This window comes from Dendrobates tinctorius, unplaced genomic scaffold (genome assembly GCF_039654945.1).
Source record: "Dendrobates tinctorius isolate UK_male_01 unplaced genomic scaffold, ASM3965494v1 ptg000424l, whole genome shotgun sequence".
Lineage (NCBI taxonomy): Eukaryota > Metazoa > Chordata > Amphibia > Anura > Dendrobatidae > Dendrobates > Dendrobates tinctorius.
Window position 1 is genome coordinate 1,283,005 of NW_027362088.1, and position 25,298 is coordinate 1,308,302.

At 50.2% G+C, this 25,298-nt stretch overlaps 1 protein-coding gene across 2 annotated transcripts in view; it reads left to right on the top strand.

Annotated features, from left to right (window-relative positions):
• Positions 1-25,298, top strand: part of CTDNEP1 (CTD nuclear envelope phosphatase 1) — a 92,902-nt gene that overhangs the window by 27,192 nt on the left and 40,412 nt on the right. The window lies entirely within an intron of this gene.

Below are 25,298 nucleotides of genomic sequence, written 5' to 3' on the forward strand. Positions count from 1 at the left end.
TAGGGAAGCCAGGATATCAGAGTCACTTGGCAAGTCATCAGGCACTGAATCCATCTCTTCTCCAGGTGAGGGGGTCTGTAGATAATGAACAGGCAAAGGCGGTCTGTAGGTGTTCTGCCTCCGTACACCTGGACATTGGAATTGCATATGCCCGGGCTGCCCACATCCATAGCATCTGCGCTCTGGGATTCTTCCTCCACGTCGTAGTCCCAAAGGTGGAGCAGGAGTAATGCGAGGCACAGTCACACGAAGGTCACCATGAGTTGATGGTCTAGTGGGATGGTGAATATTGGAGGCAGAAGGACCAGGGGCCGCCAGCGTTGGGGGGCTGGTAGTGTTTTTCTCCCTGAGTAGTAATTTTTTCCACTGAGGCTTGATGGTGAGAGCCTCATCAGCTAGAGCTGCAGCTTCCTCCACTGTTGCTGGTCTCCTTTCACGCACCCATTCCCGGATCTCAGCGGGGCACTTAAAATAAAACTGCTCTTTTAGGATGACCTGCAGGAACGTTTCCCAGGTTATAGCCTCCTCTGCCTCCAGCCAGCGATGACATATATGTTTGAGTTTGTGAGCATACATCTTGAAGGACACTTCCTCATCACAGGCTAAAGTACGGAACTGAGTCCTGTAAGTGTCTGGGGTCACAGCATAATGTTCTAGAATAGTCTGTTTAATCTCCGCATACTCACAGTTCAACCGAGGGTCCATAGCTCTATAGGCTGCGGCAGCTCCACCCTCTAAGAGCCCCACAAGATGTCGGACGCGCTCCCTTTCCGGGACTTCCATTAATCGACACTGATGCTCAAAGTCCAGGAAGAAGCCCTCAATGTCACCGGAAGCCTCATTAAACGGCTTGAAGTCTTTGCGGGACACTCTGGGGAGTTCCCTCATGGGGGATGCTGTGGGTACAGTCTGTCTGGAGCTTCTCGCTGCCTCCAAAGTGATCTCCCTCTCCAGCATTGCCCTCTCCTCCATCCTGCGCTGCCTCTCCTTGGCTGTGCGCATGACCTCCCTCTTATCTTCTATGGTAGCCTCTTCTCCCAGCAAGGCCATCTCCTCCTCGTACCACACAACCCACTGACTTTTTTGGGTATTTACCTCCGACTGCCGCCTTTCCTCTCTTTGCTGTGAGGATCCTTCCTCAGCATCATCTTGCAGGTGAACTGCTTCCAAAGCCTCAATCAGCTGCTCCTTGGAGAGTCCCTTGTAGCTGACTCCCAGTTCACGGGCCTTTGTTTGTAGGTTCACCGCAGTCCAGTTCTTGTACTCTGCGGTGCTGGTTCCAGATGTTGATGGGCCGTTGTCCTCCATTCCTTCTGCTCTGATCCCACCGCTGCCACCAGTTTGTGACGGGAGTATTCTCCAGAGCAAGGAGGGACAACAGGCCTGGGAATAATCCAACAGATTTATTGACCAAAAAAACAGGAACAACACGAAGGTAATTTGCAGAGTCCCAAAATAAGTCCACAGGAAACTGATTCGGGGGCACCTCCCGACAATCCTTGTGCCAGATCACAAAACCATAGTCCTTTAAGAGTCCCAGAAATCCACCACGATCACACAGAGGCCGAAGCTTCCTCAGACAGCCTCGTCCTTCTCTTTTAGCATCCAACTCACATCTGATCTTAAAGCAAGAATGTATTGTCAGGGCTCCTGGGATCAGTCCATCTGAAGGGGGGTAGGGGTCACACCTACTATTCAATGGTTTGGTCCATCAGAAGATTCTAGAAATGTAAGGGCTCCACTTAGTCTACAGGATGTGTATTGTAGGTTATCTTCTGCTTAGGAAAACAATAGCCAAAGTTCCACTAGCTGTTGACACAAGCCTAAATTAGATTATGGTCCAGGTACATCACAAGACATTGCAAGTATTGGGGGAAGGAGACATGGTTAATTTACAGCAAATGAACCAGAGGAAAGTTAAATGACATATTATACAAAATACAGGACAGGGCAAGACTGCAAATCATGACAGGCGGTGTGTGTATATATTATGTATAATGACCGGAGGGCGGTGTGTGTATATAGTGTATAATGACCGGGGCGGTGTCTGTGTATAGTGTATAATGACCGGGGGCGGTGTGTGTGTATATAGTGTATAATGACCGGGGGCGGTGTGTGTATATAGTGTATAGTAAACGGGGGGGGGGGGTGTATAGTGTATAATGACCGGGGGGCGGTGTGTGTGTATATAGTGTATAGTAACGGGGGGGGGGGGTGTATATAGTGTATAGTAACCGGGGGGGTGTGTATATAGTGTATAGTAACCGGGGGGGGTGTATATATAGTGTATAGTGACCGGGGGGCGGTGTGTGTGTATATAGTGTATAGTAACCGGGGGCGGTGTGTGTATATAGTGTATAATAACCGGGGGGGCGGTGTGTGTGTATATAGTGTATAGTGACCGGGGGCGGTGTGTGTGTATATAGTGTATAGTGACCGGGGGCGGTGTGTGTGTATATAGTGTATAGTGACCGGGGGCGGTGTGTGTGTATATAGTGTATAGTGACCGGGGGCGGTGTGTGTGTATATAGTGTATAATGACTGGGGGTGGTGTGTGTGTATATAGTGTATAGTGACCGGGGGCGGTGTGTGTGTGTATATAGTGTATAATGACCGGGGGTGGTGTGTGTGTGTATATAGTGACCGGGGGCGGTGTGTGTGTATATAGTGTATAGTGACCGGGGGCGGTGTGTGTGTATATAGTGTATAATGACCGGGGGCGGTGTGTGTATATAGTGTATAGTGACCGGGGGCGGTGTGTGTGTATATAGTGTATAATGACCGGGGGTGGTGTGTGTGTGTATATAGTGACCGGGGGCGGTGTGTGTATATAGTGTATAATGACTGGGGGTGGTGTGTGTGTATATAGTGTATAGTGACCGGGGGTGGTGTGTGTGTATATAGTGTATAGTGACCGGGGGCGGTGTGTGTGTATATAGTGTATAGTGACCGGGACGCGGTGTGTGTGTGTGTATATAGTGTATAGTGACCGGGGGGCGGTGTGTGTATATAGTGTATAATGACCAGGGGGTGGTGTGTGTGTAGTGTATAATGACCGGGGGCGGTGTGTGTGTATATAGTGTATAATGACCTTGGGGCCGGTGTGTGTATATAGTGTATAGTGACCGGGGGCGGTGTGTGTATATAGTGTATAGTGACCGGGGGGCGGTGTGTGTTTATATAGTGTATAGTAACCGGGGGGGGGGGTGTATATAATGTTTTGTGACCGGTGGACGGTGTGTGTATATAGTGTATAGTAACCGGGGGTGTGTGTGTATATAGTGTATAGTGACCGGGGGGCGGTGTGTGTATATAGTGTATAATGACCGGGGGTGTGTGTATATAGTGTATAGTGACCGGTGGGCGGTGTGTGTGTGTGTATAATGACCGGGGGAGGTGTGTGTATATTGTGTATAGTGACCGGGGGGCGGTGTGTGTGTGTGTATAATGACCGGGGGCGGTGTGTGTATATAGTGTATAGTGACCGGTGGGCGGTGTGTGTATATAATGTTTTGTGACCGGGGGGCGGTGTGTGTTTATAGTGTATAATGACCGGGGGCGGTGTGTGTGTATATAGTGTATAGTGACCGAGGGCGGTGTGTGTATATAGTGTTTAGTGACCGGGGGGCGGTGTGTGTATATAGTGTATGGTGACCGGGGGCGGTGTGTGTGTATATAGTGTATAATGACCGGGGGGGCGGTGTGTGTGTATATAGTGCATAGTGACCGGGGGGCGGTGTGTGTGTGTATATAGTGTATAATGACCGTGGGGCGGTGTGTGTGTATATAGTGTATAGTGACCGAGGGCGGTGTGTGTATATAGTGTATAGTGACCGGGGGGGGGGGGGGTGTATATAGTGTATAGTGACCGGGGGCGGTGTGTGTGTGTTTATAGTGTATAATGACCGGGGGCGGTGTGTGTATATAGTGTATAGTAACCGGGGGGAGGTGTATATAGTGTATAGTGACCGGGGGAGGTGTGTGTGTATATAGTGTATAGTGACCGGGGGCGGTGTGTCTGTATATAGTGTATAGTGACCGGGGGCGGTGTGTGTGTATATAGTGTATAGTGACCGGGGGCGGTGTGTGTGTATATAGTGTATAGTGACTGGGGGTGGTGTGTGTGTATATAGTGTATAATGACTGGGGGTGGTGTGTGTATATAGTGTATAGTGACCGGGGGCGGTGTGTGTGTATATAGTGTATAGTGACCGGGGGCGGTGTGTGTGTATATAGTGTATAGTGACCGGGGGCGGTGTGTGTGTATATAGTGTATAATGACCGGGTGTGGTGTGTGTGTGCATATAGTGTATAGTGACCGGGGGCGGTGTGTGTATATAGTGTATAGTGACCGGGGGCGGTGTGTGTGTATATAGTGTATAATGACTGGGGGTGGTGTGTGTATATAGTGTATAATGACTGGGGGTGGTGTGTGTGTATATAGTGCATAATGACTGGGGGTGGTGTGTGTGTATATAGTGTATAATGACTGGGGGTGGTGTGTGTGTATATAGTGTATAGTGACCGGGGGCGGTGTGTGTGTATATAGTGTATAGTGACCGGGGGGGGTGTATAATGACAGGGGGCGGTGTGTGTATAGTGTATAATGACCGGGGGCGGTGTGTGTATATAGTGTATAGTGACCGGGACGCGGTGTGTGTATATAGTGTATTGTGACCGGGGGGCGGTGTGTGTGTATATAGTGTATAATGACCAGGGGGCGGTGTGTGTGTAGTGTATAATGACCGGGGGCGGTGTGTGTGTATATAGTGTATAATGACCTTGGGGGCGGTGTGTGTATATAGTGTATAGTGACCGGGGGGGGTGTGTATATATAGTGTATAGTGACCGGGGGGCGGTGTGTGTGTATATAGTGTATAATGACCGGGGGTGTGTGTATATAGTGTATAGTGACCGGTGGGCGGTGTGTGTGTATATAATGACCGGGGGCGGTGTGTGTGTATAGTGTATAGTGACCGGGGGGCGGTGTGTGTGTGTATAATGACCGGGGGCGGTGTGTGTATATAGTGTATAGTGACCGGTGGGCGTTGTGTGTTTATAATATTTTGTGACCGGGGGGCGGTGTGTGTATATAGTGTATAGTGACCGGGGGCGGTGTGTGTGTATATAGTGTATAGTGACCGGGGGCGGTGTGTGTGTATATAGTGTATAGTGACCGGGGGCGGTGTGTGTGTATATAGTGTATAGTGACCGGGGGCGGTGTGTGTGTGTATATAGTGTATAGTGACCGGGGGCGGTGTGTGTGTATATAGTGTATAGTGACCGGGGGGGTGTATAATGACAGGGGGCGGTGTGTGTATAGTGTATAATGACCGGGGGCGGTGTGTGTGTATATAGTGTATAGTGACCGGGGGCGGTGTGTGTGTATATAGTGTATAGTGACCGGGGGCGGTGTGTGTGTGTATATAGTGTATAGTGACCGGGGGCGGTGTGTGTGTATATAGTGTATAGTGACCGGGGGCGGTGTGTGTATAGTGTATAATGACCGGGGGCGGTGTGTGTGTATATAGTGTATAGTGACCGGGACGCGGTGTGTGTATATAGTGTATAGTGACCGGGGGGCGGTGTGTGTATATAGTGTATAATGACCAGGGGGCGGTGTGTGTGTAGTGTATAATGACCGGGGGCGGTGTGTGTGTATATAGTGTATAATGACCTTGGGGGCGGTGTGTGTATATAGTGTATAATGACCGGGACGCGGTGTGTGTATATAGTGTATAGTGACCGGGGGGCGGTGTGTGTATATAGTGTATAATGACAGGGGGCGGTGTGTGTATAGTGTATAATGACAGGGGGCGGTGTGTGTATAGTGTATAATGACCGGGGGCGGTGTGTGTGTATATAGTGTATAGTGACCGGGACGCGGTGTGTGTATATAGTGTATAGTGACCGGGGGGCGGTGTGTGTGTAGTGTATAATGACCGGGGGCGGTGTGTGTGTATATAGTGTATAATGACCTTGGGGGCGGTGTGTGTATATAGTGTATAGTGACCGGGGGCGCGGTGTGTGTATATAGTGTATAGTGACCGGGACGCGGTGTGTGTATATAGTGTATAGTGACCGGGGGGCGGTGTGTGTGTATATAGTGTATAATGACCAGGGGGCGGTGTGTGTGTAGTGTATAATGACCGGGGGCGGTGTGTGTGTATATAGTGTATAATGACCTTGGGGGCGGTGTGTGTATATAGTGTATAGTGACCGGGGGGGGTGTGTATATATAGTGTATAGTGACCGGGGGGCGGTGTGTGTGTATATAGTGTATAATGACCGGGGGTGTGTGTATATAGTGTATAGTGACCGGTGGGCGGTGTGTGTGTATATAATGACCGGGGGCGGTGTGTGTGTATAGTGTATAGTGACCGGGGGGCGGTGTGTGTGTGTATAATGACCGGGGGCGGTGTGTGTATATAGTGTATAGTGACCGGTGGGCGTTGTGTGTTTATAATATTTTGTGACCGGGGGGCGGTGTGTGTATATAGTGTATAGTGACCGGGGGCGGTGTGTGTGTATATAGTGTATAGTGACCGGGGGCGGTGTGTGTGTATATAGTGTATAGTGACCGGGGGCGGTGTGTGTGTATATAGTGTATAGTGACCGGGGGCGGTGTGTGTGTATATAGTGTATAGTGACCGGGGGCGGTGTGTGTGTATATAGTGTATAGTGACCGGGGGCGGTGTGTGTGTATATAGTGTATAGTGACCGGGGGCGGTGTGTGTGTGTATATAGTGTATAATGACTGGGGGTGGTGTGTGTGTGTATATAGTGTATAGTGACCGGGGGCGGTGTGTGTGTATATAGTGTATAGTGACCGGGGGCGGTGTGTGTGTATATAGTGTATAGTGACCGGGGGGGGTGTATAATGACAGGGGGCGGTGTGTGTATAGTGTATAATGACCGGGGGCGGTGTGTGTGTATATAGTGTATAGTGACCGGGGGCGGTGTGTGTGTATATAGTGTATAGTGACCGGGGGCGGTGTGTGTGTATATATAGTGTATAGTGACCGGGGGCGGTGTGTGTGTATATAGTGTATAGTGACCGGGGGCGGTGTGTGTATAGTGTATAATGACCGGGGGCGGTGTGTGTGTATATAGTGTATAGTGACCGGGACGCGGTGTGTGTATATAGTGTATAGTGACCGGGGGGCGGTGTGTGTATATAGTGTATAATGACAGGGGGCGGTGTGTGTATAGTGTATAATGACAGGGGGCGGTGTGTGTATAGTGTATAATGACCGGGGGCGGTGTGTGTGTATATAGTGTATAGTGACCGGGACGCGGTGTGTGTATATAGTCTATAGTGACCGGGGGGCGGTGTGTGTATATAGTGTATAATGACCAGGGGGCGGTGTGTGTGTAGTGTATAATGACCGGGGGCGGTGTGTGTGTATATAGTGTATAATGACCTTGGGGGCGGTGTGTGTATATAGTGTATAGTGACCGGGGGCGCGGTGTGTGTATATAGTGTATAGTGACCGGGACGCGGTGTGTGTATATAGTGTATAGTGACCGGGGGGCGGTGTGTGTATATAGTGTATAATGACCAGGGGGCGGTGTGTGTGTAGTGTATAATGACCGGGGGCGGTGTGTGTGTATATAGTGTATAATGACCTTGGGGGCGGTGTGTGTATATAGTGTATAGTGACCGGGGGGCGGTGTGTGTATATAGTGTATAATGACAGGGGGCGGTGTGTGTATAGTGTATAATGACCGGGGGCGGTGTGTGTGTGTATATAGTGTATAGTGACCGGGACGCGGTGTGTGTATATAGTGTATAGTGACCGGGGGCGGTGTGTGTATATAGTGTATAATGACCAGGGGGCGGTGTGTGTGTAGTGTATAATGACCGGGGGCGGTGTGTGTGTATATAGTGTATAATGACCTTGGGGGCGGTGTGTGTATATAGTGTATAGTGACCGGGGGCGGTGTGTGTTTATATAGTGTATAGTAACTGGGGGGGTGTGTATATAGTGTATAGTGACCGGGGGGCGGTGTGTGTATATAGTGTATAATGACCGGGGGTGTGTGTATATAGTGACCGGTGGGCGGTGTGTGTGTGTATAATGACCGGGGGCGGTGTGTGTATATAGTGTATAGTGACCGGGGGGCGGTGTGTGTGTGTATAATGACCGGGGGCGGTGTGTGTATATAGTGTATAGTGACCGGTGGGCGGTGTGTGTGTATATAGTGTATAGTGACCGGGGGCGGTGTGTGTATATAGTGTATAATGACCGGGGGGCGGTGTGTGTATATAGTGTATAGTGACCGGGGGCGGTGTGTGTGTATATAGTGTATAATGACCGGGGGGGGGCGGTGTGTGTGTATATAGTGTATAGTGACCGAGGGCGGTGTGTGTATATAGTGTATAGTGACCGGGGGGGGTGTATATAGTGTATAGTGACCGTGGGCGGTGTGTGTATATAATGTTTTGTGACCGGGGGGCGGTGTGTGTGTATATAGTGTATAGTGACCGGGGGCGGTGTGTGTATATAGTGTATAATGACCGGGGGGCGGTGTGTGTATATAGTGTATAGTGACCGGGGGCAGTGTGTGTGTATATAGTGTATAATGACCGGGGGGGGGCGGTGTGTGTGTATATAGTGTATAGTGACCGAGGGCGGTGTGTGTATATAGTGTATAGTGACCGGGGGGGGTGTATATAGTGTATAGTGACCGTGGGCGGTGTGTGTGTGTGTATAGTGTAAAATGACCGGGGGCGGTGTGTGTGTGTCTATAGTGTATAATGACCGGGGGCGGTGTGTGTATATAGTGTATAGTAACGGGGGGGGGGGGTGTATATAGTGTATAGTAACCGTGGGGGGTGTATATAGTGTATAGTGACCGGGGGAGGTGTGTATATAGTGTATAGTGACCGGGGGCGGTGTGTGTGTATATAGTGTATAGTGACCGGGGGCGGTGTGTGTGTGTATATAGTGTATAGTGACCGGGGGCGGTGTGTGTATATAGTGTATAGTGACCGGGGGCGGTGTGTGTGTGTATATAGTGTATAGTGACCGGGGTCGGTGTGTGTGTATATAGTGTATAATGACCGGGGGCGGTGTGTGTATATAGTGTATAGTAACCGGGGGGGGTGTATATAGTGTATAGTGACCGCGGGCGGTGTGTGTATATAGTGTATAGTAACCGTGGGGGATGTGTGTATATAGTGTATAGTGACCGGGGGCGGTGTGTGTATATAGTGTATAGTGACCGGGGGCGGTGTGTGTGTATATAGTGTATAGTGACCGGGGGCGGTGTGTGTGTATATAGTGTATAGTGACCGGGGGCGGTGTGTGTATATAGTGTATAATGACCGGGGGCGGTGTGTGTGTATATAGTGTATAGTGACCGGGGGGAGGTGTGTGTGTATTTAGTGTATAATGACCGGGGGCGGTGTGTGTATATAGTGTATAGTGACCGGGGGGAGGTGTGTGTGTGTATATAGTGTATAGTGACCGGGGGCGGTGTGTGTATATAGTGTATAGTAACCGGGGGTGTGTGTGTATATAGTGTATAGTGACCGGGGGGAGGTGTGTGTGTATATAGTGTATAGTGACCGGGGGGAGGTGTGTGTGTATATAGTGTATAGTGACCGGGGGCGGTGTGTGTGTATATAGTGTATAGTGACCGGGGGGAGGTGTGTGTGTATATAGTGTATAGTGACCGGGGGCGGTGTGTGTATATAGTGTATAGTAACCGTGGGGGGTGTATATAGTGTATAGTAACTGGGGGGGTGTGTATATAGTGTATAGTAACCGTGGGGGGTGTATATAGTGTATAGTGACCGGGGGCAGTGTGTGTGTGTATAGTGACCGGAGGCGGTGTGTGTGTATATAGTGTATAATGATCGGGGGCGGTGTGTGTATATAGTGTATAGTAACCTGGGGGGGTGTGTATATAGTGTATAGTAACCGTGGGGGGTGTATATAGTGTATAGTGACCGGGGGCGGTGTGTGTGTATATAGTTTATAGTGACCGGGGGCGGTGTGTGTATATAGTGTATAGTGACCGGGGGCGGTGTGTGTGTGTATAGTGACCGGGGGCGGTGTGTGTATATAGTGTATAATGACCGGGGGCGGTGTGTGTATATAGTGTATAATGACCGGGGGGCGGTGTGTGTATATAGTGTATAGTGACCGGGGGTGGTGTGTGTGTATATAGTTTATAGTGACCGGGGGCGGTGTGTGTGTATATAGTGTATAGTGACCGGGGGCGGTGTGTGTGTATATAGTGTATAGTGACCGGGGGCGGTGTGTGTGTATATAGTGTATAATGACCGGGGGCGGTGTGTGTATATAGTGTATAATGACCGGGGGGCGGTGTGTGTATATAGTGTATAATGACCGGGGGGCGGTGTGTGTATATAGTGTATAATGACCGGGGGCGGTGTGTGTGTATATAGTGTATAATGACTGGGGGGCGATGTGTGTGTATATAGTGTATAATGACGGGGGGGAGGTGTGTGTTTATATAGTGTATAATGACCGGGGGGGGGGGGCGGTGTGTGTATATGACCGGGGGGCGGTGTGTGTGTATATAGTGTATAATGACCGGGGGGCGGTGTGTGTATATAGTGTATAATGACCGGGGGGCGGTGTGTGTATATAGTGTATAATGGCCGGGGTCGGTGCGTGTATATAGTGTATAATGACCGGGGGCGGTGTGTGTATATAGTGTATAATGGCCGGGGTCGGTGCGTGTATATAGTGTATAATGAACGGGGGGCGGTGTGTGTAATGTACAATGACCGGGGGGGGCGGTGTGTGTATATAGTGTATAATGGCCGGGGTCGGTGCGTGTATATAGTGTACAGTGACCGGGGGGGCGGTGCGTGTATATAGTGTATAGTGATCGGGGGGGCGGTGTGTGTATATAGTGTATAGTGACCGGGGGGCGGTGTGTGTGTGTATATAGTGTATAGTGACCGGGGGCGGTGTTTGTGTATATAGTGTATAATCACCGGGGTCGGTGCGTGTATATAGTGTATAGTGACCGGGGGGGCGGTGTGTGTATATAGTGTATAGTGACCGGGGGGCGGTGTGTGTGTGTATATAGTGTATAGTGACCGGGGGCGGTGTTTGTGTATATAGTGTATAATGGCCGAGGTCGGTGCGTGTATATAGTGTATAGTGACCGGTGGGCGGTGTGTGTATATAGTGTATAGTGACCGGGGGCGGTGTGTGTGTATATAGTGTATAGTAACCGGGGGCCGTGTGTGTGTGTATATAGTGTATAGTGACCGGGGGTGGTGTGTGTGTGTGTGTGTGTGTGTATATTTATAGTGTATAGTGACCGGGGGCGGTGTGTGTATGTAGTGTATAATGTCCGGGGGCGCTGTGTGTGTATATAGTGTATAGTGACACTGGGCGGTGTGTGTGTATATAGTATATAATGACCGGGGGGCGGTGTGTGTGTTTAGTGTATAGTGACCCGGGGTGGTGTGTGTGTGTATAGTGTGTAATGACCGGAGGGTGGTGTGTGTGTATAGTGACTGGGGGCGGTGTTTGTGTATATAGTGTATAGTGACCGGGGGGGCGGTGTGTGTGTATATAGTGTGTAATGACCGGTGGGCGGTGTGTGTGTATATAGTGTATAATGGCCGGGGTCGGTGCGTGTATGTAGTGTATAATGACCGGGGGTGCTGTGTGTGTATATAGTGTATAATGACGGGGGGGAGGTGTGTGTTTATATAGTGTATAATGACCGGGGGGGGGGGGGGGCGGTGTGTGTATATAGTGTATAGTGACCGGGGGGGGGCGGTGTGTGTATATAGTGTATAGTGACCGCGGGGCAGTGTGTGTATATAGTGTATAATGACCAGGGGGCGGTGTGTGTGTAGTGTATAATGACCGGGGGCGGTGTGTGTGTATATAGTGTATAATGACCTTGGGGGCGGTGTGTGTATATAGTGTATAATGACCGGGACGCGGTGTGTGTATATAGTGTATAGTGACCGGGGGGCGGTGTGTGTATATAGTGTATAATGACAGGGGGCGGTGTGTGTATAGTGTATAATGACAGGGGGCGGTGTGTGTATAGTGTATAATGACCGGGGGCGGTGTGTGTGTATATAGTGTATAGTGACCGGGACGCGGTGTGTGTGTATATAGTGTATAGTGACCGGGGGGCGGTGTGTGTATATAGTGTATAATGACCAGGGGGCGGTGTGTGTGTAGTGTATAATGACCGGGGGCGGTGTGTGTGTATATAGTGTATAATGACCTTGGGGGCGGTGTGTGTATATAGTGTATAGTGACCGGGGGCGCGGTGTGTGTATATAGTGTATAGTGACCGGGACGCGGTGTGTGTATATAGTGTATAGTGACCGGGGGGCGGTGTGTGTGTATATAGTGTATAATGACCAGGGGGCGGTGTGTGTGTAGTGTATAATGACCGGGGGCGGTGTGTGTGTATATAGTGTATAATGACCTTGGGGGCGGTGTGTGTATATAGTGTATAGTGACCGGGGGGGGTGTGTATATATAGTGTATAGTGACCGGGGGGCGGTGTGTGTGTATATAGTGTATAATGACCGGGGGTGTGTGTATATAGTGTATAGTGACCGGTGGGCGGTGTGTGTGTATATAATGACCGGGGGCGGTGTGTGTGTATAGTGTATAGTGACCGGGGGGCGGTGTGTGTGTGTATAATGACCGGGGGCGGTGTGTGTATATAGTGTATAGTGACCGGTGGGCGTTGTGTGTTTATAATATTTTGTGACCGGGGGGCGGTGTGTGTATATAGTGTATAGTGACCGGGGGCGGTGTGTGTGTATATAGTGTATAGTGACCGGGGGCGGTGTGTGTGTATATAGTGTATAGTGACCGGGGGCGGTGTGTGTGTATATAGTGTATAGTGACCGGGGGCGGTGTGTGTGTATATAGTGTATAGTGACCGGGGGCGGTGTGTGTGTATATAGTGTATAGTGACCGGGGGCGGTGTGTGTGTGTATATAGTGTATAATGACTGGGGGTGGTGTGTGTGTGTATATAGTGTATAGTGACCGGGGGCGGTGTGTGTGTATATAGTGTATAGTGACCGGGGGCGGTGTGTGTGTATATAGTGTATAGTGACCGGGGGGGGTGTATAATGACAGGGGGCGGTGTGTGTATAGTGTATAATGACCGGGGGCGGTGTGTGTGTATATAGTGTATAGTGACCGGGGGCGGTGTGTGTGTATATAGTGTATAGTGACCGGGGGCGGTGTGTGTGTTTATATAGTGTATAGTGACCGGGGGCGGTGTGTGTGTATATAGTGTATAGTGACCGGGGGGCGGTGTGTGTATAGTGTATAATGACCGGGGGCGGTGTGTGTGTATATAGTGTATAGTGACCGGGACGCGGTGTGTGTATATAGTGTATAGTGACCGGGGGGCGGTGTGTGTATATAGTGTATAATGACAGGGGGCGGTGTGTGTATAGTGTATAATGACAGGGGGCGGTGTGTGTATAGTGTATAATGACCGGGGGCGGTGTGTGTGTATATAGTGTATAGTGACCGGGACGCGGTGTGTGTATATAGTCTATAGTGACCGGGGGGCGGTGTGTGTATATAGTGTATAATGACCAGGGGGCGGTGTGTGTGTAGTGTATAATGACCGGGGGCGGTGTGTGTGTATATAGTGTATAATGACCTTGGGGGCGGTGTGTGTATATAGTGTATAGTGACCGGGGGCGCGGTGTGTGTATATAGTGTATAGTGACCGGGACGCGGTGTGTGTATATAGTGTATAGTGACCGGGGGGCGGTGTGTGTATATAGTGTATAATGACCAGGGGGCGGTGTGTGTGTAGTGTATAATGACCGGGGGCGGTGTGTGTGTATATAGTGTATAATGACCTTGGGGGCGGTGTGTGTATATAGTGTATAGTGACCGGGGGGCGGTGTGTGTATATAGTGTATAATGACAGGGGGCGGTGTGTGTATAGTGTATAATGACCGGGGGCGGTGTGTGTGTGTATATAGTGTATAGTGACCGGGACGCGGTGTGTGTATATAGTGTATAGTGACCGGGGGCGGTGTGTGTATATAGTGTATAATGACCAGGGGGCGGTGTGTGTGTAGTGTATAATGACCGGGGGCGGTGTGTGTGTATATAGTGTATAATGACCTTGGGGGCGGTGTGTGTATATAGTGTATAGTGACCGGGGGCGGTGTGTGTTTATATAGTGTATAGTAACTGGGGGGGTGTGTATATAGTGTATAGTGACCGGGGGGCGGTGTGTGTATATAGTGTATAATGACCGGGGGTGTGTGTATATAGTGTATAGTGACCGGTGGGCGGTGTGTGTGTGTATAATGACCGGGGGCGGTGTGTGTATATAGTGTATAGTGACCGGGGGGCGGTGTGTGTGTGTATAATGACCGGGGGCGGTGTGTGTATATAGTGTATAGTGACCGGTGGGCGGTGTGTGTGTATATAGTGTATAGTGACCGGGGGCGGTGTGTGTATATAGTGTATAATGACCGGGGGGCGGTGTGTGTATATAGTGTATAGTGACCGGGGGCGGTGTGTGTGTATATAGTGTATAATGACCGGGGGGGGGCGGTGTGTGTATATAGTGTATAGTGACCGAGGGCGGTGTGTGTATATAGTGTATAGTGACCGGGGGGGGTGTATATAGTGTATAGTGACCGTGGGCGGTGTGTGTATATAATGTTTTGTGACCGGGGGGCGGTGTGTGTGTATATAGTGTATAGTGACCGGGGGCGGTGTGTGTATATAGTGTATAATGACCGGGGGGCGGTGTGTGTATATAGTGTATAGTGACCGGGGGCAGTGTGTGTGTATATAGTGTATAATGACCGGGTGGGGCGGTGTGTGTGTATATAGTGTATAGTGACCGAGGGCGGTGTGTGTATATAGTGTATAGTGACCGGGGGGGGTGTATATAGTGTATAGTGACCGTGGGCGGTGTGTGTGTGTGTATAGTGTAAAATGACCGGGGGCGGTGTGTGTGTGTCTATAGTGTATAATGACCGGGGGCGGTGTGTGTATATAGTGTATAGTAACGGGGGGGGGGGGGGTGTATATAGTGTATAGTAACCGTGGGGGGTGTATATAGTGTATAGTGACCGGGGGAGGTGTGTATATAGTGTATAGTGACCGGGGGCGGTGTGTGTGTATATAGTGTATAGTGACCGGGGGCGGTGTGTGTGTGTATATAGTGTATAGTGACCGGGGGCGGTGTGTGTATATAGTGTATAGTGACCGGGGGCGGTGTGTGTGTGTATATAGTGTATAGTGACCGGGGTCGGTGTGTGTGTATATAGTGTATAATGACCGGGGGCGGTGTGTGTATATAGTGTATAGTAACCGGGGGGGGTGTATATAGTGTATAGTGACCGCGGGCGGTGTGTGTATATAGTGTATAGTAACCGTGGGGGATGTGTGTATATAGTGTATAGTGACCGGGGGCGGTGTGTGTGTATATAGTGTATAGTGACCGGGGGCGGTGTGTGTGTATATAGTGTATAGTGACCGGGGGCGGTGTGTGTATATAGTGTATAATGACCGGGGGCGGTGTGTGTGTATATAGTGTATAGTGACCGGGGGGAGGTGTGTGTGTATTTAGTGTATAATGACCGGGGGCGGTGTGTGTATATAGTGTATAATGACCGGGGGCGGTGTGTGTGTATATAGTGTATAGTGACCGGGGGGAGGTGTGTGTGTATTTAGTGTATAATGACCGGGGGCGGTGTGTGTATATAGTGTATAGTGACCGGGGGGAGGTGTGTGTGTGTATATAGTGTATAGTGACCGGGGGCGGTGTGTGTATATAGTGTATAGTAACCGGGGGGTGTGTGTATATAGTGTATAGTGACCGGGGGGAGGTGTGTGTGTATATAGTGTATAGTGACCGGGGGGAGGTGTGTGTGTATATAGTGTATAGTGACCGGGGGCGGTGTGTGTGTATATAGTGTATAGTGACCGGGGGGAGGTGTGTGTGTATATAGTGTATAGTGACCGGGGGCGGTGTGTGTATATAGTGTATAGTAACCGTGGGGGGTGTATATAGTGTATAGTAACTGGGGGGGTGTGTATATAGTGTATAGTAACCGTGGGGGGTGTATATAGTGTATAGTGACCGGGGGCAGTGTGTGTGTGTATAGTGACCGGAGGCGGTGTGTGTGTATATAGTGTATAATGATCGGGGGCGGTGTGTGTATATAGTGTATAGTAACCTGGGGGGGTGTGTATATAGTGTATAGTAACCGTGGGGGGTGTATATAGTGTATAGTGACCGGGGGCGGTGTGTGTGTATATAGTTTATAGTGACCGGGGGCGGTGTGTGTATATAGTGTATAGTGACCGGGAGCGGTGTGTGTGTGTATAGTGACCGGGGGCGGTGTGTGTATATAGTGTATAATGACCGGGGGCGGTGTGTGTATATAGTGTATAATGACCGGGGGGCGGTGTGTGTATATAGTGTATAGTGACCGGGGGTGGTGTGTGTGTATATAGTTTATAGTGACCGGGGGCGGTGTGTGTGTATATAGTGTATAGTGACCGGGGGCGGTGTGTGTGTATATAGTGTATAGTGACCGGGGGCGGTGTGTGTGTATATAGTGTATAATGACCGGGGGCGGTGTGTGTATATAGTGTATAATGACCGGGGGGCGGTGTGTGTATATAGTGTATAATGACCGGGGGGCGGTGTGTGTATATAGTGTATAATGACCGGGGGCGGTGTGTGTGTATATAGTGTATAATGACTGGGGGGCGATGTGTGTGTATATAGTGTATAATGACCGGGGGGGGGGGGGGCGGTGTGTGTATATGACCGGGGGGCGGTGTGTGTGTATATAGTGTATAATGACCGGGGGGCGGTGTGTGTATATAGTGTATAATGACCGGGGGGCGGTGTGTGTATATAGTGTATAATGGCCGGGGTCGGTGCGTGTATATAGTGTATAATGACCGGGGGCGGTGTGTGTATATAGTGTATAATGGCCGGGGTCGGTGCGTGTATATAGTGTATAATGAACGGGGGGCGGTGTGTGTAATGTACAATGACCGGGGGGGGCGGTGTGTGTATATAGTGTATAATGGCCGGGGTCGGTGCGTGTATATAGTGTACAGTGACCGGGGGGGCGGTGCGTGTATATAGTGTATAGTGACCGGGGGGGCGGTGTGTGTATATAGTGTATAGTGACCGGGGGGCGGTGTGTGTGTGTATATAGTGTATAGTGACCGGGGGCGGTGTTTGTGTATATAGTGTATAATCACCGGGGTCGGTGCGTGTGTATAGTGACCGGGGGGGCGGTGTGTGTATATAGTGTATAGTGACCGGGGGGCGGTGTGTGTGTGTATATAGTGTATAGTGACCGGGGGCGGTGTTTGTGTATATAGTGTATAATGGCCGAGGTCGGTGCGTGTATATAGTGTATAGTGACCGGTGGGCGGTGTGTGTATATAGTGTATAGTGACCGGGGGCGGTGTGTGTGTATATAGTGTATAGTAACCGGGGGCCGTGTGTGTGTGTATATAGTGTATAGTGACCGGGGGTGGTGTGTGTGTGTGTGTGTGTGTGTGTGTATATATATAGTGTATAGTGACCGGGGGCGGTGTGTGTATGTAGTGTATAATGACCGGGGGCGCTGTGTGTGTATATAGTGTATAGTGACACTGGGCGGTGTGTGTGTATATAGTATATAATGACCGGGGGGCGGTGTGTGTGTTTAGTGTATAGTGACCCGGGGTGGTGTGTGTGTGTATAGTGTGTAATGACCGGAGGGTGGTGTGTGTGTATAGTGACTGGGGGCGGTGTTTGTGTATATAGTGTATAGTGACCGGGGGGGCGGTGTGTGTGTATATAGTGTGTAATGACCGGTGGGCGGTGTGTGTGTATATAGTGTATAATGGCCGGGGTCGGTGCGTGTATGTAGTGTATAATGACCGGGGGTGCTGTGTGTGTATATAGTGTATAATGACGGGGGGGAGGTGTGTGTTTATATAGTGTATAATGACCGGGGGGGGGGGGGGCGGTGTGTGTATATAGTGTATAGTGACCGGGGGGGGGCGGTGTGTGTATATAGTGTATAGTGACCGCGGGGCAGTGTGTGTATATAGTGTATAATGACCGGGGGGCGGTGTGTGTGTATATAGTGTATAATGACCGGGGGGCGGTGTGTGTATATAGTGTATAATGACCGGGGGGCGGTGTGTGTATATAGTGTATAATGGCCGGGGTCGGTGCGTGTATATAGTGTATAATGACCGGGGGCGGTGTGTGTATATAGTGTATAATGGCCGGGGTCGGTGCGTGTATATAGTGTATAATGATCGGGGGGCGGTGTGTGTAATGTACAATGACCGGGGGGGGCGGTGTGTGTATATAGTGTATAATGGCCGGGGTCGGTGCGTGTATATAGTGTATAGTGACCGGGGGGGCGGTGCGTGTATATAGTGTATAGTGACCGGGGGGGCGGTGTGTGTATATAGTGTATAGTGACCGGGGGGCGGTGTGTGTGTGTATATAGTGTATAGTGACCGGGGGGCGGTGTGTGTGTGTATATAGTGTATAGTGACCGGGGGCGGTGTTTGTGTATATAGTGTATAATCACCGGGGTCGGTGCGTGTATATAGTGTATAGTGACCGGGGGGGCGGTGTGTGTATATAGTGTATAGTGACCGGGGGGCGGTGTGTGTGTGTATATAGTGTATAGTGACCGGGGGCGGTGTTTGTGTATATAGTGTATAATGGCCGGGGTCGGTGCGTGTATATAGTGTATAGTGACCGGTGGGCGGTGTGTGTATATAGTGTATAGTGACCGGGGGCGGTGTGTGTGTATATAGTGTATAGTAACCGGGGGCCGTGTGTGTGTGTATATAGTGTATAGTGACCGGGGGTGGTGTGTGTGTGTGTGTGTGTGTGTGTATATATAGTGTATAGTGACCGGGGGCGGTGTGTGTATGTAGTGTATAATGACCGGGGGCGCTGTGTGTGTATATAGTGTATAGTGACACTGGGCGGTGTGTGTGTATATAGTATATAATGACCGGGGGGCGGTGTGTGTGTTTAGTGTATAGTGACCCGGGGTGGTGTGTGTGTGTATAGTGTGTAATGACCGGAGGGTGGTGTGTGTGTATAGTGACTGGGGGCGGTGTTTGTGTATATAGTGTATAGTGACCGGGGGGGCGGTGTGTGTGTATATAGTGTGTAATGACCGGTGGGCGGTGTGTGTGTATATAGTGTATAATGGCCGGGGTCGGTGAGTGTATATAGTGTATAATGGCCGGGGTCGGTGCGTGTATATAGTGTATAATGAACGGGGGGCGGTGTTTGTAATGTACAATGACCGGGGGGGGGCGGTGTGTGTATATAGTGTATAATGACTGGGGGGCGGTGTGTGTATATAGTGTATAGTGACCGGGGGGCGGTGTGTGTGTATATAGTGTATAGTGACCGGGGGTCGGTTCGTGTATATAGTGTATAGTGACCGGGGGGCGGTGTGTGTGTATATAGTGTATAGTGACCGGGGGTGGTGTGTGTGTATAGTGTATAATGACTGGGGGGCGGTGTGTGTATATAGTGTATAGTGACCGGGGGGCGGTGTGTGTGTATATAGTGTATAGTGACCGGGGGTCGGTTCGTGTATATAGTGTATAGTGACCGGGGGGCGGTGTGTGTGTATATAGTGTATAGTGACCGGGGGCGGTGTGTGTGTATAGTGTATAATGACCGGAGGGTGGTGTTTGTGTTTATAGTGTATAGTGACCGGGGGGGTGGTGTGTGTGTATATAGTTTATAATGGCCGGGGTCGGTGCGTGTATATAGTGTATAGTGACCGGGGGCGGTGTGTGTGTATATAGTGTATAGTGACCGGGGGCGGTGTGTGTGTGTATATAGTGTATAGTGACCGGGGGCGGTGTGTGTGTGTGTATATAGTGTATAGTGACCGGGGGCGGTGTGTGTGTGTATATAGTGTATAGTGACCGGGGGCGGTGTGTGTGTGTATATAGTGTATAGTGACCGGGGTCGGTGTGTGTGTATATAGTGTATAATGACCGGGGGCGGTGTGTGTATATAGTGTATAGTAACCGGGGGGGGGGGTGTATATAGTGTATAGTGACCGCGGGCGGTGTGTGTATATAGTGTATAGTAACCGTGGGGGATGTGTGTATATAGTGTATAGTGACCGGGGGCGGTGTGTGTGTATATAGTGTATAGTAACCGTGGGGGGTGTATATAGTGTATAGTGACCGGGGGCAGTGTGTGTGTGTATAGTGACCGGAGGCGGTGTGTGTGTATATATTGTATAATGATCGGGGGCGGTGTGTGTATATAGTGTATAGCAACCTGGGGGGGGTGTGTATATAGTGTATAGTAACCGTGGGGGGTGTATATAGTGTATAGTGACCGGGGGCGGTGTGTGTGTATATAGTTTATAGTGACCGGGGGCGGTGTGTGTGTATATAGTGTATAGTGACCGGGGGCGGTGTGTGTGTATATAGTGTATAGTGACCGGGGGCGGTGTGTGTGTATATAGTGTATAATGACCGGGGGAGGTGTGTGTATATAGTGTATAATGACCGGGGGGCGGTGTGTGTATATAGTGTATAATGACCGGGGGGCGGTGTGTGTATATAGTGTATAATGACCGGGGGCGGTGTGTGTGTATATAGTGTATAATGACTGGGGGGCGATGTGTGTGTATATAGTGTATAATGACGGGGGGGAGGTGTGTGTTTATATAGTGTATAATGACCGGGGGGGGGGGGGCGGTGTGTGTATATAGTTATAGTGACCGGGGGGGGGGGGCGGTGTGTGTATATAGTGTATAGTGACCGCGGGGCAGTGTGTGTATATAGTGTATAATGACCGGGGGGCGGTGTGTGTGTATATAGTGTATAATGACCGGGGGGCGGTGTGTATATAGTGTATAATGACCGGGGGGCGGTGTGTGTATATAGTGTATAATGGCCGGGGTCGGTGCGTGTATATAGTGTATAATGACCGGGGGCGGTGTGTGTATATAGTGTATAATGGCCGGGGTCGGTGCGTGTATATAGTGTATAATGAACTGGGGGCGGTGTGTGTAATGTACAATGACCGGGGGGGGGCGGTGTGTGTATATAGTGTATAATGGCCGGGGTCGGTGCGTGTATATAGTGTATAGTGACCGGGGGGGCGGTGCGTGTATATAGTGTATAGTGACCGGGGGGGCGGTGTGTGTATATAGTGTATAGTGACCGGGGGGCGGTGTGTGTGTGTATATAGTGTATAGTGACCGGGGGCGGTGTTTGTGTATATAGTGTATAATGGCCGGGGTCGGTGCGTGTATATAGTGTATAGTGACCGGTGGGCGGTGTGTGTATATAGTGTATAGTGACCGGGGGCGGTGTGTGTGTATATAGTGTATAGTAACCGGGGGCCGTGTGTGTGTGTATATAGTGTATAGTGACCGGGGGTGGTGTGTGTGTGTGTGTGTGTGTGTGTATATATAGTGTATAGTGACCGGGGGCGGTGTGTGTATGTAGTGTATAATGACCGGGGGCGCTGTGTGTGTATATAGTGTATAGTGACACTGGGCGGTGTGTGTGTATATAGTATATAATGACCGGGGGGCGGTGTGTGTGTTTAGTGTATAGTGACCCGGGGTGGTGTGTGTGTGTATAGTGTGTAATGACCGGAGGGTGGTGTGTGTGTATAGTGACTGGGGGCGGTGTTTGTGTATATAGTGTATAGTGACCGGGGGGGGCGGTGTGTGTGTATATAGTGTGTAATGACCGGTGGGCGGTGTGTGTGTATATAGTGTATAATGGCCGGGGTTTGTGAGTGTATATAGTGTATAATGGCCGGGGTCGGTGCGTGTATATAGTGTATAGTGACCGGGGGTCGGTGTTTGTAATGTACAATGACCGGGGGGGGGGCGGTGTGTGTATATAGTGTATAATGACTGGGGGGCGGTGTGTGTATATAGTGTATAGTGACCGGGGGGCGGTTCGTGTATATAGTGTATAGTGACCAGGGGGCGGTGTGTGTGTATATAGTGTATAGTGACCGGGGGTGGTGTGTGTATAGTGTATAATGACCGGGGGGGTGGTGTGTGTGTATATAGTGTATAATGGCCGGGGTCGGTGTGTGTATATAGTGTATAGTGACCGGGGGGCGGTGTGTGTGTATATAGTGTATAGTGACCGGGGGGCGGTGTGTGTATATATAGTGTATAGTGACCGGGGGGCGGTGTGTGTATATAGTGTATAGTGACCGGGGGGCGGTGTGTGTGTATATAGTGTATAATCACCGGGGGCAGTGTGTGTGTATATAGTGTATAGTGACCGGGGGGCGGTGTGTGTATATATAGTGTATAGTGACCGAGGGGCGGTGTGTGTATATAGTGTATAGTGACCGGGGGGCGGTGTGTGTGTATATAGTGTATAGTGACCGGGGGGCGGTGTGTGTGTATATAGTGTATAGTGACCGGGGGGCGGTGTGTGTGTATATAGTGTATAGTGACCGGGGGGCGGTGTGTGTGTATATAGTGTATAGTGACCGGGGGGCGGTGTGTGTGTATATAGTGTATAGTGACCGGGGGGCGGTGTGTGTGTATATAGTGTATAGTGACCGGGGGGCGGTGTGTGTGTGTATATAGTGTATAGTGACCGGGGGGCGGTGTGTGTGTATATAGTGTATGGTGACCGGGGGCGGTGTTTGTGTATAGTGTATAGTGACCGGGGGGCGGTGTGTGTGTATATATAGTGTATAGTGACCGGGGGGCGGTGTGTGTATATAGTGTATAGTGACCGGGGGGCGGTGTGTGTGTATATAGTGTATAGTGACCGGGGGGCGATGTGTGTGTATATAGTGTATAGTGACCGGGGGGCGGTGTGTGTGTATATAGTGTATAGTGACCGGGGGGCGGTGTGTGTGTATATAGTGTATAATGACCGGGGGCGGTGTGTGTGTATATAGTGTATGGTGACCGGGGGCGGTGTTTGTGTATATAGTGTATAATCACCGGGGGCAGTGTGTGTGTATATAGTGTATAGTAACCGGGGGCGGTGTGTGTGTGTATATAGTGTATAGTGACCGGGGGTGGTGTGTGTGTATATAGTGTATAGTGACCGGGGGTGGTGTGTGTGTATATAGTGTATAGTAACCGGGGGCGGTGTGTGTGTGTGTGTGTATATAGTGTATAGTAACCGGGGGCGGTGTGTGTGTGTGTGTGTGTGTGTATATAGTGTATAGTGACCGGGGGCGGTGTGTGTGTATATAGTGTATAGTGACCGGGGGCGGTGTGTGTGTATATAGTGTATAATGACCGGGGGCGGGGTGTGTGTATATAGTGTTTAGTGACTGGGGGCGGTGTGTGTGTATATAGTGTATAGTGACCGGGCGTGGTGTGTGTGTGTATATAGTGTGTAATGACCGGAGGGTGGTGTGTGTGTATAGTGACTGGGGGCGGTGTTTGTGTATATAGTGTATAGTGACCGGGGGGGCGGTGTGTGTGTATATAGTGTGTAATGACCGGTGGGCGGTGTGTGTGTATATAGTGTATAATGACCGGGGGGCGGTGTGTGTATATAGTGTATAATGACCTGGGGGGGGGGTGTATATAGTGTATAGTGACCGGGGGCGGTGTGTGTGTATATAGTGTATAGTGACCGGGGGGATGTGTGTATATAGTGTATAATGACCGGGGGCGGTGTGTGTATATAGTGTATAGTAACCGGGGGGATGTGTGTATATAGTGTATAATGACCGGGGGCGGTGTGTGTGTATAGTGTATAGTAACAGGGGGGATGTGTGTATATAGTGTATAGTAACCGGGGGCGGTGTGTGTGTATAGTGTATAGTAACAGGGGGGATGTGTGTATATAGTGTATAGTAACCGGGGGGGGGGTGTGTGTGTATAGTGTATAGTAACCGGGGGGGGGTGTGTGTGTATAGTGTATAGTAACCGGGGGCGGTGTGTGTGTATATAGTGTATAGTAACCGGGGGGATGTGTGTATATAGTGTATAGTAACCGGGGGGATGTGTGTATATAGTGTATAGTAACCGGGGGCGGTGTGTGTGTATAGTGTATAGTAACAGGGGGGATGTGTGTATATAGTGTATAGTAACCGGTAACCGGGGGGGGGGTGTGTGTGTATAGTGTATAGTAACCGGGGGGGGGTGTGTGTGTATAGTGTATAGTAACCGGGGGCGGTGTGTGTGTATATAGTGTATAGTAACCGGGGGGGGGTGTGTGTATATAGTGTATAGTAACCGGGGGGGGGTGTGTGTGTATAGTGTATAGTAACCGGGGGGGGGTGTGTGTGTATAGTGTATAGTAACCGGGGGCGGTGTGTGTGTATATAGTGTATAGTAACCGGGGGCGGTGTGTGTATATAGTGTATAGTAACCGGGGGGATGTGTGTATATAGTGTATAGTAACCGGGGGCGGTGTGTGTGTATAGTGTATAGTAACAGGGGGGATGTGTGTATATAGTGTATAGTAACCGGGGGGGGGGTGTGTGTGTATAGTGTATAGTAACCGGGGGGGGGGTGTGTGTATAGTGTATAGTAACCGGGGGGGGGTGTGTGTGTATAGTGTATAGTAACCGGGGGCGGTGTGTATGTGTATAGTGTATAGTAACAGGGGGGATGTGTGTATATAGTGTATAGTAACCGGGGGGGGGGTGTGTGTGTATAGTGTATAGTAACCGGGGGGGGGTGTGTGTGTATAGTGTATAGTAACCGGGGGCGGTGTGTGTGTATATAGTGTATAGTAACCGGGGGCGGTGTGTGTATATAGTGTATAGTAACCGGGGGGATGTGTGTATATAGTGTATAGTAACCGGGGGCGGTGTGTGTGTATAGTGTATAGTAACAGGGGGGATGTGTGTATATAGTGTATAGTAACCGGGGGGGGGGTGTGTGTGTATAGTGTATAGTAACCGGGGGGGGGTGTGTGTGTATAGTGTATAGTAACCGGGGGCGGTGTGTGTGTATATAGTGTATAGTAACCGGGGGGGGGTGTGTGTGTATAGTGTATAGTAACCGGGGGCGGTGTGTATGTGTATAGTGTATAGTAACCGGGGGGATGTGTGTATATAGTGTATAATGACCGGGGGCGGTGTGTGTGTATAGTGTATAGTAACCGGGGGCGGTGTGTGTGTATATAGTGTATAATGACCTGGGGGGATGTGTGTATATAGTGTATAATGACCGGGGGCGGTGTGTGTGTATAGTGTATAGTAACCGGGGGCGGTGTGTGTATATAGTGTATAGTAACCGGGGGGATGTGTGTATATAGTGTATAGTAACCGGGGGGGGGGGGTGTGTGTATA